Below are 12,470 nucleotides of genomic sequence, written 5' to 3'. Positions count from 1 at the left end.
TGGGGATTTGTTGTCTCGGTTTTTTAAACGTCTTCGTTATTCGCCACATTGTTCTGTCACCGGGTCGTAAGTCCGTTAGTGTTTTTTCCCACTGTTCATTGATCTTGTTTTTAATGTTCCTCCTGATCATTTTCGTGATTTTGTTTATATCTGCTTTGAGGCCTGGTATAAATCTTTTTTGGTACAGTTTCCTCATCGCATTTTTATATTTGATTAAGTTTTTTGTGTTGTCATCAGGGAGATACCTGTTATCAACTATCACGACCCGTCGGCTGTGAGCTTTTTGGACTTGTTGCACCCCTTTTGTGAAGTTATCTATTTCCTGATCAACTTCTTGGGCATTGTTTATTTTATTATTGATTTTTATTGTTGAATTTAATTTTTTTCTAAACTCTGCCCAATCGGTTGATTTATAGGAAGTGACAATGTGTTTGGTGTTGTCTTTATTTAAGTTTGTAATATTAAATATTACCGGGTTGTGGTCTGATGATAACTCTGGTATTGAGGTTGGGTGCGTGATGTTGTTAACATTTTTATTAATCACAAGATCAATGAAGGTGGGTGTCATTCCGTTAGTTGGAAAATGTGTGGGGTTGTCTGTGTGTTGGATGACGATGTTGTTGTCGTTAGTGAATTTATGTAATGTTCGTCCGTTTGTGTTTGATACATGATTCTTCCATGCCGTATGGCGAGCATTAAGATCACCTATTACTAATATTTTGTTACCCATCCTGAACAATTTTGCTAGATCCTCCATGGGGAACTTGTTAGCGGGAGTGTTATACACTGCAATAATTTTTATATTATTTAATAGTTCGATTCCGACGCATTCTATGGATACGGAACCATTGATTTCAAATGTGCGAAACGGAATGCTATTTTTTATTATTATTGCTACACCTCCGCCTTGTGTTGTTCTATCTTTCCTAATTATATTAAAATTTCTAATTTTTATTTTATGTTCTCCTGATAATTTGGTTTCATTTATCATCATAATGTCCACCTTTTGTTCTCTGATGAACGATCTAAGTTCACCAAGGTTTTGGCGTAGCCCATTAGCATTCCATGTCGCACATTTTACGGCGGACATTGGCTAAAATTTTTTGTGCAAAAGTTGTTGAAAACCATGAATTTCTCTAATTCGTTTTTGCATTTCATAAGGTCATGGTTTAGGTCTTTTACATATTTTAGCATTCTTTCTACATCTATTAATTTGTTTAATGTGTCAAACTCACTTACCAAATTGTTTATGTTAGTAGTAGTAGATATGGATGTTGTTTGTGTTGGTGCTTGGCTGTGTACATGAGCGTACACTTGGGTGGGTCTATCATTTTGAGTGAATGGGTTTCTCATTGCCCAGGGATTTGTTGGAGGTAGTGGTGCTGTCACGAATTTTTGTTGATTTCTTACAGGGACCGTGTTTGTTTTTCTTCTCCTTTCTATCTGCTCGATTTTGTTGATATAAATTCGGCATTCTGTAGAGTTTGCCGGGTGGTTATTTTCACAGTTTGCACATTTTAAAAGTTTTTTATTTTCTTCCGTTTTTTCTTTTATTGTACAGTCACGGCTCCAGTGAGGTCCTGCGCATTTTAGGCACTTTGGGTTCATTCTACAGTTCGTAGTGGCATGTGACCAGGCCTGACATCTGTGACACTGGATAATTAGTTTGGCGTTCCTGTGCCTTTCCCAGGTAATTTTTACGTTGTACACATATTTAACTTCTTGGGTTAGTTGTTTTAGGGACGTGCTTTGTCCGGTGATCACAAGATATAGAGATCTGTAGGAGGATCTCATTGGATATACTTTAATAATGTTTGTTTTGAGGCATTTCTCTATGTCTTGCTTAATTTCCTCTTCGTCGATTCCTCTTGGTAGCCCGACCAATACGAAGGCGTGGTGTTTTTCTGTCCTTTCCGTGTATGTATGGAACTCCATGTTTTCGTTGTCTAGAATTTTGACGTAGTTTTTATATTCATTTGAGTCATGGATGAATAGATTCGTTTTTTTGAACGTGTATTTCACATGGAATCCCTTTTTCACATGTTCCTTTATTTGCTCCATGAACTCCTTATGGTTATTTGGAGTGCTGTGTATAACAATTGGAGGTGGTTTATTCTTACCTCCTTGTGTCCTTTCTGTGTTTTTGTCATTTTCATTAATTTCTTTTGGGTCTGTGCCTTCTTGTTCCACATCTTCCTCTGTTTGACCTTCTTCAGTGGTTAGGGGATTAAATCTGTTTTTTGTGGGCACTTGCACTTGCACTTCTGTTTGTTTTTTGAAAATGTTTTGTATATTGTTTTTGTTTTGGTTTTCCATTCTTGGAGGCACTGCACTTGTGTTCTCGCTATTTTCGCTAACTATTTTTTCTATTTTGTTGGCTTCTTCTTCGGTGCTTTGTTGTATTCCGACGTCATCGGGTTGCACTTTTAAAATTTTAGTGATAGCAGGGGAGCGACTAGGTCGCCCCCTTTTTTTTTGTTTGGCTACGCCCGTCACTTATTTTATAGTTTGTTTTTATACTTTTTTATATTTGATTTAACTTGTTCTGTAGGTGTGTGTATGAAATTGTTTTCGCTTTGAATGTAATTATACAATAATTTGCTTCAACAATTCACTGTACTGTACGGTATGAACGCTGTACAGATAATGGGACGAGAACCGGTGTTTTCAACGTGGTATGGCTGTTGCCAGTAATAAATGAAAATTTTTACAAATATATATTTTTCATAAATATCATTAATATTAAAGTATATTATTAAAATTTTCAATGAAGTAATCAATTTAAATATATACTTATTTATTATACCATATATTTTAAATAAAAATGCAACCGCACACAGTATTCTCAAGTGGCCACCCATCCGTGGTACTGACTGTGGCAAATGTTTCTAAACTATTATTTTATAAAATATTTATACAAAAAATAATTTACTCTTATCAAATATTAATTTGTGGCCTGTATTAAGGCCTATGTTATTTTCATTTTTTAGCAAAAATAATGAAATATTTCAATATATTATTAAAGTAACAGATCATTTCTTTTTTGGTGCTGCTTTTTTAATTTTTGTAGGAGATGATTTGGCAACAGAAGCTTTCTTAGCTTTTGGTGCTTTCGGTTTACGAGCAGGGCTACTTTTGGCAGCGGATTTTGTACTTTTTGCTGGTTTTGCTTTAACTGGTGCTTTTTTTGATGCCGCTGATGATTTTGCAGTAACTTTTTTAGCAGCAGTTGATGATGATGGAGTCGCTTTTTTTGCTTTAGGCTTTTTGGCTGCCAATGATGTAGTTGTGGCTTTCTTTTCTTTTGGTGCCCGTTTACTTTTAGCACTCTTTGCTGAACCTTTTGCTCCACTTTCTTTTTTGGATACTTTTGATTTAGCTGAAGAATTAGATGAAGCGGAAGCAGCCAATTTGAATGAACCAGATGCACCTTTACCTTTAGTTTGTACCAAGGCTCCCTCAGTTACAGCAGCTTTTAAATATTTTTTAATAAATGGTGAAATTTTATCAGAATCCACTTTATAATTTGCAGCTAAATATTTTTTAATTGCTTGTAATGATGAACCACCACGTTCTTTTAAATTTTTAATTGCGTTAACAACCATTTCTGATGTACGTGGATGTGTTGGTTTTGAATGTTGTTTTGTACGTTTAGCACCAGAAGCTGTTGCTTTTTTTGTTGGTGTTGTAGAAGCAGCAGTAACCGCAGTTGCTGCAACAGCTGTAGAATTTTCTTCGGCCATATTTTTTACTTTATAAAAATAATGTATTTATTATAAATATTTAAATGATAAAATATAATAATTCTATCAAATAAAAAATAAAGGTTTTCAATTATATCATTATTCACAATAATATAAGTCCCTATGTAAGTCAAAGTACCATGTAGAAAACACATAAAAATTAAATAGTATTTCTAATTTACTGTCGTAGTAAACATGATTTATTTTTTCAATTTCTATAATATATAAAATAATAAATTATAAATTTAATAATAATATTTATTTTATAAATTAAAATATATTTAATTTTTTTATTAACAATTATTAATAAACATAGTTTAATATTAATTATTTCAATCATACAAAACAATAATATTTTTAAGGTAAACTTAAAAAGTATATATTTTTATTTTTTATTTAATATCGATTTATTATAAATTATTAGTATATAAATAATTAAAAAATTTAATATATAAATATATATATTATAGTATAAGATTTCATTTTTAGAAAAACTTTTTTTGTCAATAATGAAAACGTATTATTATGAAATGTGTTAATCGAACATTGACAAAATATATTTCATTAGAAAATACTTTTATTTATGCATTAATATCAATAATTAACTATTAAATTAATTTTTTCATAATTATATAAAGAAATTTTATACTGATATAAGTATTTATATATTATAATATTTATTTTAAATATAAAAAAATTTATGACAAAATATATTATTAGAGTATTTGTTGAGATTAATATAAGATTATTTTAAATAAGAATTAATTTATATAATTATTAAAATATTATTAATTTTATGTTATGTAATTTTAATAAAAATAAATAATAATAATAAATATAAAAATTTTTTAACAATTTAAATTTTATATGATCTAAATAATTTTGTTAAGTACGATATGAGAAATCATTGTAAGCTTCGTTAAGAAACTTTGTAATATAAAATAATAATAATAATATTAAATATATAAATAAATAAAATAAATTTGATACATATTTTTGGTTCATTCTGTGTATAAATCAAAGGATACCGAATAATTGGTAACGGATGCGATATATTATAGTATCGAGTATTAAAACATAATATATAAATTTATCTTGTTATTCAAATTTTTTGTTACTTAACTTATGTATTTAGAAAATTTATAATATTATTTATATAATTGACATAAAATCTTATAAATTGAAATTTTATTAATATGTATCAAAAGAAGAGAGTAACGTATTGATATAATATCAAAGGATACTGATTATTTAAATAACGAATACGTCATATATTGTTTGTGTAACAAAGTTCACTTGGCCATCTAGTTGAAAATAACATTTTCAATAGAAAGTTTATATGCTTTTTTTTTTTTTTAATTATTAAAAAAATAAATTGAAATTTAATTCAATCAAATTTTATAATAATTTTTAAAAAATTTTTCCTTTTAAAAAATATTTTGTGATGTTGTGATAATATGTATTAATACAAGTGCATCCTGATACTTTTATCTCTAGTAAAGGTATGAGTATCATGAACAGTTTTGTTATCTAATGATATTATTTTGATAATATTTTGTGTATATTCTTATAATATTTTGTCTAAATATCATCATAATACAATATTATTTTGATAATATTTTATGAATATTCTTATAATATGTTACCTAAATGTCATCATAATATGATGAATTATTTCCATAATAACATATAAAAAAGAAAAAAAAAAAAAAGAATCATTAATTTATAATTATTTAAATTGATTCTTTAAAAAAATATTATAATATATTATTTATAAAAATAATTTTTACTCTTATTTTAAATAAATTTGTGGCCTTTTATTAAAAGGCCTATGATCGATGTATTATTATTATAAAAATTAATGCAATGTTTTTAATTTATGCTTTCTTTTCAGTTTTCTTTGGTAATAACACTGCTTGAATGTTTGGTAATACACCACCTTGAGCAATTGTTACACCAGATAATAATTTATTTAATTCTTCATCATTACGAATTGCCAATTGTAAATGACGTGGAATGATACGTGTTTTTTTGTTATCACGGGCAGCATTACCAGCTAACTCGAGAACTTCTGCAGCCAAATATTCCATAACAGCAGCCAAATATACTGGGGCACCAGCACCTACTCGTTCAGCATAATTTCCTTTTCGTAATAATCTGTGAATTCTTCCAACAGGAAATTGTAATCCTGCTCGGCTTGATCTTGACTTTGCCTTTCCCTTTACTTTACCACCTTTACCTCGTCCAGACATAGCGAATAAATTTATTTAATTAATATTTTTTTTTGTAAATATAATCACACAGATGTGTACGTTACGGGGATTGTAACATAAATGTTTCAAATGTTATTTGGGTATTTTAATTTATAATATTTATAAAATATAAAACTTTAAAAATAAACCAATCACCTTATAGTATTATTTTCAGCCAATCAGAGAGTAGTATTCATTTTTATTGTTATATCCATCTTCGCGTATATAATACGCTAGTTGTATACACGACACGCTCATACATATACTGACTGGTGTTCTGTAACTATCTGTGTATATTAATTGTTTGTAACAATGCCACCAAAAACAAGTGGAAAAGCAGCAAAAAAAGCTGGCAAAGCTCAAAATAATATATCAAAGAGTGATAAGAAAAAGAAGAGGAAGCGCAAGGAATCATATGCAATTTACATTTACAAAGTATTAAAACAAGTGCATCCTGATACTGGTATCTCTAGTAAAGCTATGAGTATCATGAACAGTTTTGTTAATGATATTTTTGAACGTATTGCTGCTGAAGCATCACGTTTAGCACATTATAATAAACGTTCAACAATCACAAGTCGGGAAATTCAAACCGCAGTTCGATTATTATTACCTGGTGAATTGGCAAAGCACGCTGTTAGTGAAGGTACTAAAGCTGTTACAAAATATACAAGTTCAAAATAAATAAATCGAAAATATTATTTAATTGATAACATAAAAATACATCAACATATAAAAACGGCTCTCTTTTTAAGAGAGCCATCAAATTTTTTAAATAAGAGTAAATTATTTTTATATATACAAAAAAATTAAATAAACAATTATTAATATCATATTTAATATAAAATTTTATATATTAATAGCTTGAATATATCTATTATTAGTATATCAATATTATTAATTTTAAATATAATAAAGGATATCGCGGAATATATATCGTAAATCAATGTAATGCATTTGCATTACATTACCTTTATTATTTTCATTTTACATTTACTACTTGTTTATGTACGCTTATAATTATTAGAAAAATATTTTTAATAATTTTAAAAAATAAATGAAATAATAAAAATTTAATAATAAATTATTTATTGAAAGTATAAAAAATGGTATAGCAAAATCTTTATTTTCTTTGATTAAGGCGAAATGTTTTATTAGTTATAAATTCGATAATCTCCTATCGATACTTGTTACTCTTAACTTGTATATATAAAAAATATAATAGTATATTAATTTATAATAAAATTTTTTCAAAAATTCAATAAGTTATTGTAAAATAAAATAGATAATATACAAATTATAATTTATTATTGCAGATATATTACAATAAAAAAAAAAAATAAAAATATTTGGTAATGTATGTTATAAACAAAATAATTTGTTGTAAACAAATTATATAATATGTTATATTTATTAACAAATTTATTTACTCTTATATAAATAAAATTAGTGGCTTCCCAAAAAGGAAAGCCTGTTTAAATTTATCGGATGTATTAAATATTCTTTAATAAATTTACTAAATATTTTAAGTAAATTATTATATTTTCTTAACCTCCAAAACCATACAAAGTACGACCTTGTCGTTTTAATGCATATACAACATCCATAGCTGTAACTGTTTTACGTTTTGCGTGTTCAGTATATGTAACAGCATCCCGAATAACATTTTCAAGGAATACTTTAAGTACACCACGTGTTTCTTCATAAATTAAACCAGAGATACGTTTTACTCCACCTCGTCGTGCTAAACGACGAATTGCAGGTTTTGTAATACCTTGGATATTATCACGCAAAACTTTTCTATGACGTTTTGCACCCCCTTTTCCAAGACCCTTTCCACCTTTTCCTCTGCCAGTCATTTTAATAAAAAATTATTTACAATATTTTAACGAACGGATAACACGTGTGTTAACCTCACAAGTATTGTAATGTATGTGAGCGCCGGTACAATTGTGCCTTTTTATATAAAGCATTAAAGATTTTTTAAGCCACGCCTATACAATTTGATTAGTCCATACTCTGATAGCTATCCAATAGGATATGACAACAAAAATTTTGAAATTTCATATAAATATAAATACAACACATTTATTTCGCATTTAAACATTTGACTTTGTAGTATCAAATTGTCGAATATAATTTTTAAAATTGTGTGTTTTTTTGTAAAAACATTATTATTTGAAAATGGCTAGAACCAAGCAAACTGCACGTAAATCAACTGGTGGTAAAGCACCAAGAAAACAATTAGCAACGAAAGCTGCACGTAAAAGTGCACCAGCAACTGGTGGAGTAAAAAAACCACACAGATATCGTCCTGGTACAGTAGCTTTACGAGAAATTCGTCGTTATCAAAAAAGTACTGAATTGTTAATTCGTAAATTACCATTCCAACGTTTAGTACGTGAAATTGCACAAGATTTTAAAACCGATTTACGTTTTCAAAGTTCAGCTGTTATGGCATTACAAGAAGCTAGTGAAGCCTATTTAGTAGGTTTATTTGAAGATACCAATTTATGCGCAATTCATGCAAAGCGTGTTACAATTATGCCTAAGGATATACAATTGGCAAGACGTATTCGTGGAGAACGTGCATAAGCGTTTTAAATGACAATTTAAAAAAAAAAAAACAAATAAGAAATATTTTCGGTCCTATATATAGGACCAACATATATTATTAAATAAGAGTATATTATTTTTATTAAAAAATATATATATATATATATATATATATATATATATATATATATAAATATAAATTATTGAAATAAAATTAAACATTATTAAAATTTTGTTATAATTATAAGCGATTGCTATTTCTAAAAATAAATAAATTTCATAAAATTTATATTATTTTATATTCATTTGAAATATTAAAAAAACTTCTCGCTTTAAAGTAACCATGATATGAGTTATAAATGCAATAAAATTTTATACAAAAAATAATATTTATTTGTTGATGAATAATATAAAAGGTTTACATTTCTAAATAACATATATTTATATATGGTGTGTAAAAAAAAAGAAAAGAAGAAAAATAATTTATATTTTTAATACAAAAAGGCAACCGCACACAGTGTTCCCAAGCGGTCACCCATCCAAGTACTGACTGTGCCCAATGTTGCTTAACTTCGGTGATCGGACGAGAACCGGTGTTTTCAACGTGGTATGGCTGTTGCCAGTAATAAATGAAAATTTTTACAAATATATATTTTTCATAAATATCATTAATATTAAAGTATATTATTAAAATTTTCAATGAAGTAATCAATTTAAATATATACTTATTTATTATACCATATATTTTAAATAAAAATGCAACCGCACACAGTATTCTCAAGTGGCCACCCATCCGTGGTACTGACTGTGGCAAATGTTTCTAAACTATTATTTTATAAAATATTTATACAAAAAATAATTTACTCTTATCAAATATTAATTTGTGGCCTGTATTAAGGCCTATGTTATTTTCATTTTTTAGCAAAAATAATGAAATATTTCAATATATTATTAAAGTAACAGATCATTTCTTTTTTGGTGCTGCTTTTTTAATTTTTGTAGGAGATGATTTGGCAACAGAAGCTTTCTTAGCTTTTGGTGCTTTCGGTTTACGAGCAGGGCTACTTTTGGCAGCGGATTTTGTACTTTTTGCTGGTTTTGCTTTAACTGGTGCTTTTTTTGATGCCGCTGATGATTTTGCAGTAACTTTTTTAGCAGCAGTTGATGATGATGGAGTCGCTTTTTTTGCTTTAGGCTTTTTGGCTGCCAATGATGTAGTTGTGGCTTTCTTTTCTTTTGGTGCCCGTTTACTTTTAGCACTCTTTGCTGAACCTTTTGCTCCACTTTCTTTTTTGGATACTTTTGATTTAGCTGAAGAATTAGATGAAGCGGAAGCAGCCAATTTGAATGAACCAGATGCACCTTTACCTTTAGTTTGTACCAAGGCTCCCTCAGTTACAGCAGCTTTTAAATATTTTTTAATAAATGGTGAAATTTTATCAGAATCCACTTTATAATTTGCAGCTAAATATTTTTTAATTGCTTGTAATGATGAACCACCACGTTCTTTTAAATTTTTAATTGCGTTAACAACCATTTCTGATGTACGTGGATGTGTTGGTTTTGAATGTTGTTTTGTACGTTTAGCACCAGAAGCTGTTGCTTTTTTTGTTGGTGTTGTAGAAGCAGCAGTAACCGCAGTTGCTGCAACAGCTGTAGAATTTTCTTCGGCCATATTTTTTACTTTATAAAAATAATGTATTTATTATAAATATTTAAATGATAAAATATAATAATTCTATCAAATAAAAAATAAAGGTTTTCAATTATATCATTATTCACAATAATATAAGTCCCTATGTAAGTCAAAGTACCATGTAGAAAACACATAAAAATTAAATAGTATTTCTAATTTACTGTCGTAGTAAACATGATTTATTTTTTCAATTTCTATAATATATAAAATAATAAATTATAAATTTAATAATAATATTTATTTTATAAATTAAAATATATTTAATTTTTTTATTAACAATTATTAATAAACATAGTTTAATATTAATTATTTCAATCATACAAAACAATAATATTTTTAAGGTAAACTTAAAAAGTATATATTTTTATTTTTTATTTAATATCGATTTATTATAAATTATTAGTATATAAATAATTAAAAAATTTAATATATAAATATATATATTATAGTATAAGATTTCATTTTTAGAAAAACTTTTTTTGTCAATAATGAAAACGTATTATTATGAAATGTGTTAATCGAACATTGACAAAATATATTTCATTAGAAAATACTTTTATTTATGCATTAATATCAATAATTAACTATTAAATTAATTTTTTCATAATTATATAAAGAAATTTTATACTGATATAAGTATTTATATATTATAATATTTATTTTAAATATAAAAAAATTTATGACAAAATATATTATTAGAGTATTTGTTGAGATTAATATAAGATTATTTTAAATAAGAATTAATTTATATAATTATTAAAATATTATTAATTTTATGTTATGTAATTTTAATAAAAATAAATAATAATAATAAATATAAAAATTTTTTAACAATTTAAATTTTATATGATCTAAATAATTTTGTTAAGTACGATATGAGAAATCATTGTAAGCTTCGTTAAGAAACTTTGTAATATAAAATAATAATAATAATATTAAATATATAAATAAATAAAATAAATTTGATACATATTTTTGGTTCATTCTGTGTATAAATCAAAGGATACCGAATAATTGGTAACGGATGCGATATATTATAGTATCGAGTATTAAAACATAATATATAAATTTATCTTGTTATTCAAATTTTTTGTTACTTAACTTATGTATTTAGAAAATTTATAATATTATTTATATAATTGACATAAAATCTTATAAATTGAAATTTTATTAATATGTATCAAAAGAAGAGAGTAACGTATTGATATAATATCAAAGGATACTGATTATTTAAATAACGAATACGTCATATATTGTTTGTGTAACAAAGTTCACTTGGCCATCTAGTTGAAAATAACATTTTCAATAGAAAGTTTATATGCTTTTTTTTTTCTTTAATTATTAAAAAAATAAATTGAAATTTAATTCAATCAAATTTTATAATAATTTTTTAAAAATTTTTCCTTTTAAAAAATATTTTGTGATGTTGTGATAATATGTATTAATACAAGTGCATCCTGATACTTTTATCTCTAGTAAAGGTATGAGTATCATGAACAGTTTTGTTATCTAATGATATTATTTTGATAATATTTTGTGTATATTCTTATAATATTTTGTCTAAATATCATCATAATACAATATTATTTTGATAATATTTTATGAATATTCTTATAATATGTTACCTAAATGTCATCATAATATGATGAATTATTTCCATAATAACATATAAAAAAGAAAAAAAAAAAAAAGAATCATTAATTTATAATTATTTAAATTGATTCTTTAAAAAAATATTATAATATATTATTTATAAAAATAATTTTTACTCTTATTTTAAATAAATTTGTGGCCTTTTATTAAAAGGCCTATGATCGATGTATTATTATTATAAAAATTAATGCAATGTTTTTAATTTATGCTTTCTTTTCAGTTTTCTTTGGTAATAACACTGCTTGAATGTTTGGTAATACACCACCTTGAGCAATTGTTACACCAGATAATAATTTATTTAATTCTTCATCATTACGAATTGCCAATTGTAAATGACGTGGAATGATACGTGTTTTTTTGTTATCACGGGCAGCATTACCAGCTAACTCGAGAACTTCTGCAGCCAAATATTCCATAACAGCAGCCAAATATACTGGGGCACCAGCACCTACTCGTTCAGCATAATTTCCTTTTCGTAATAATCTGTGAATTCTTCCAACAGGAAATTGTAATCCTGCTCGGCTTGATCTTGACTTTGCCTTTCCCTTTACTTTACCACCTTTACCTCGT

The 12,470-nt window shown here is 26.4% G+C and overlaps 1 non-coding gene across 1 annotated transcript; it reads right to left on the bottom strand.

The window, feature by feature from the left end:
- Window positions 1–9,053: 9,053 nt before the first annotated feature.
- On the bottom strand, window positions 9,054–9,172 carry LOC123304757. The gene has a single exon (XR_006536744.1). It is a non-coding gene; the product is annotated as a 5S ribosomal RNA (ribosomal RNA).
- Window positions 9,173–12,470: the final 3,298 nt, after the last annotated feature.

This window comes from Chrysoperla carnea (assembly GCF_905475395.1).
Source record: "Chrysoperla carnea chromosome X unlocalized genomic scaffold, inChrCarn1.1 SUPER_X_unloc_9, whole genome shotgun sequence".
Classification (NCBI taxonomy): Eukaryota; Metazoa; Arthropoda; class Insecta; order Neuroptera; family Chrysopidae; genus Chrysoperla; species Chrysoperla carnea.
This window is presented reverse-complemented; position numbering and strand designations above follow the sequence as displayed.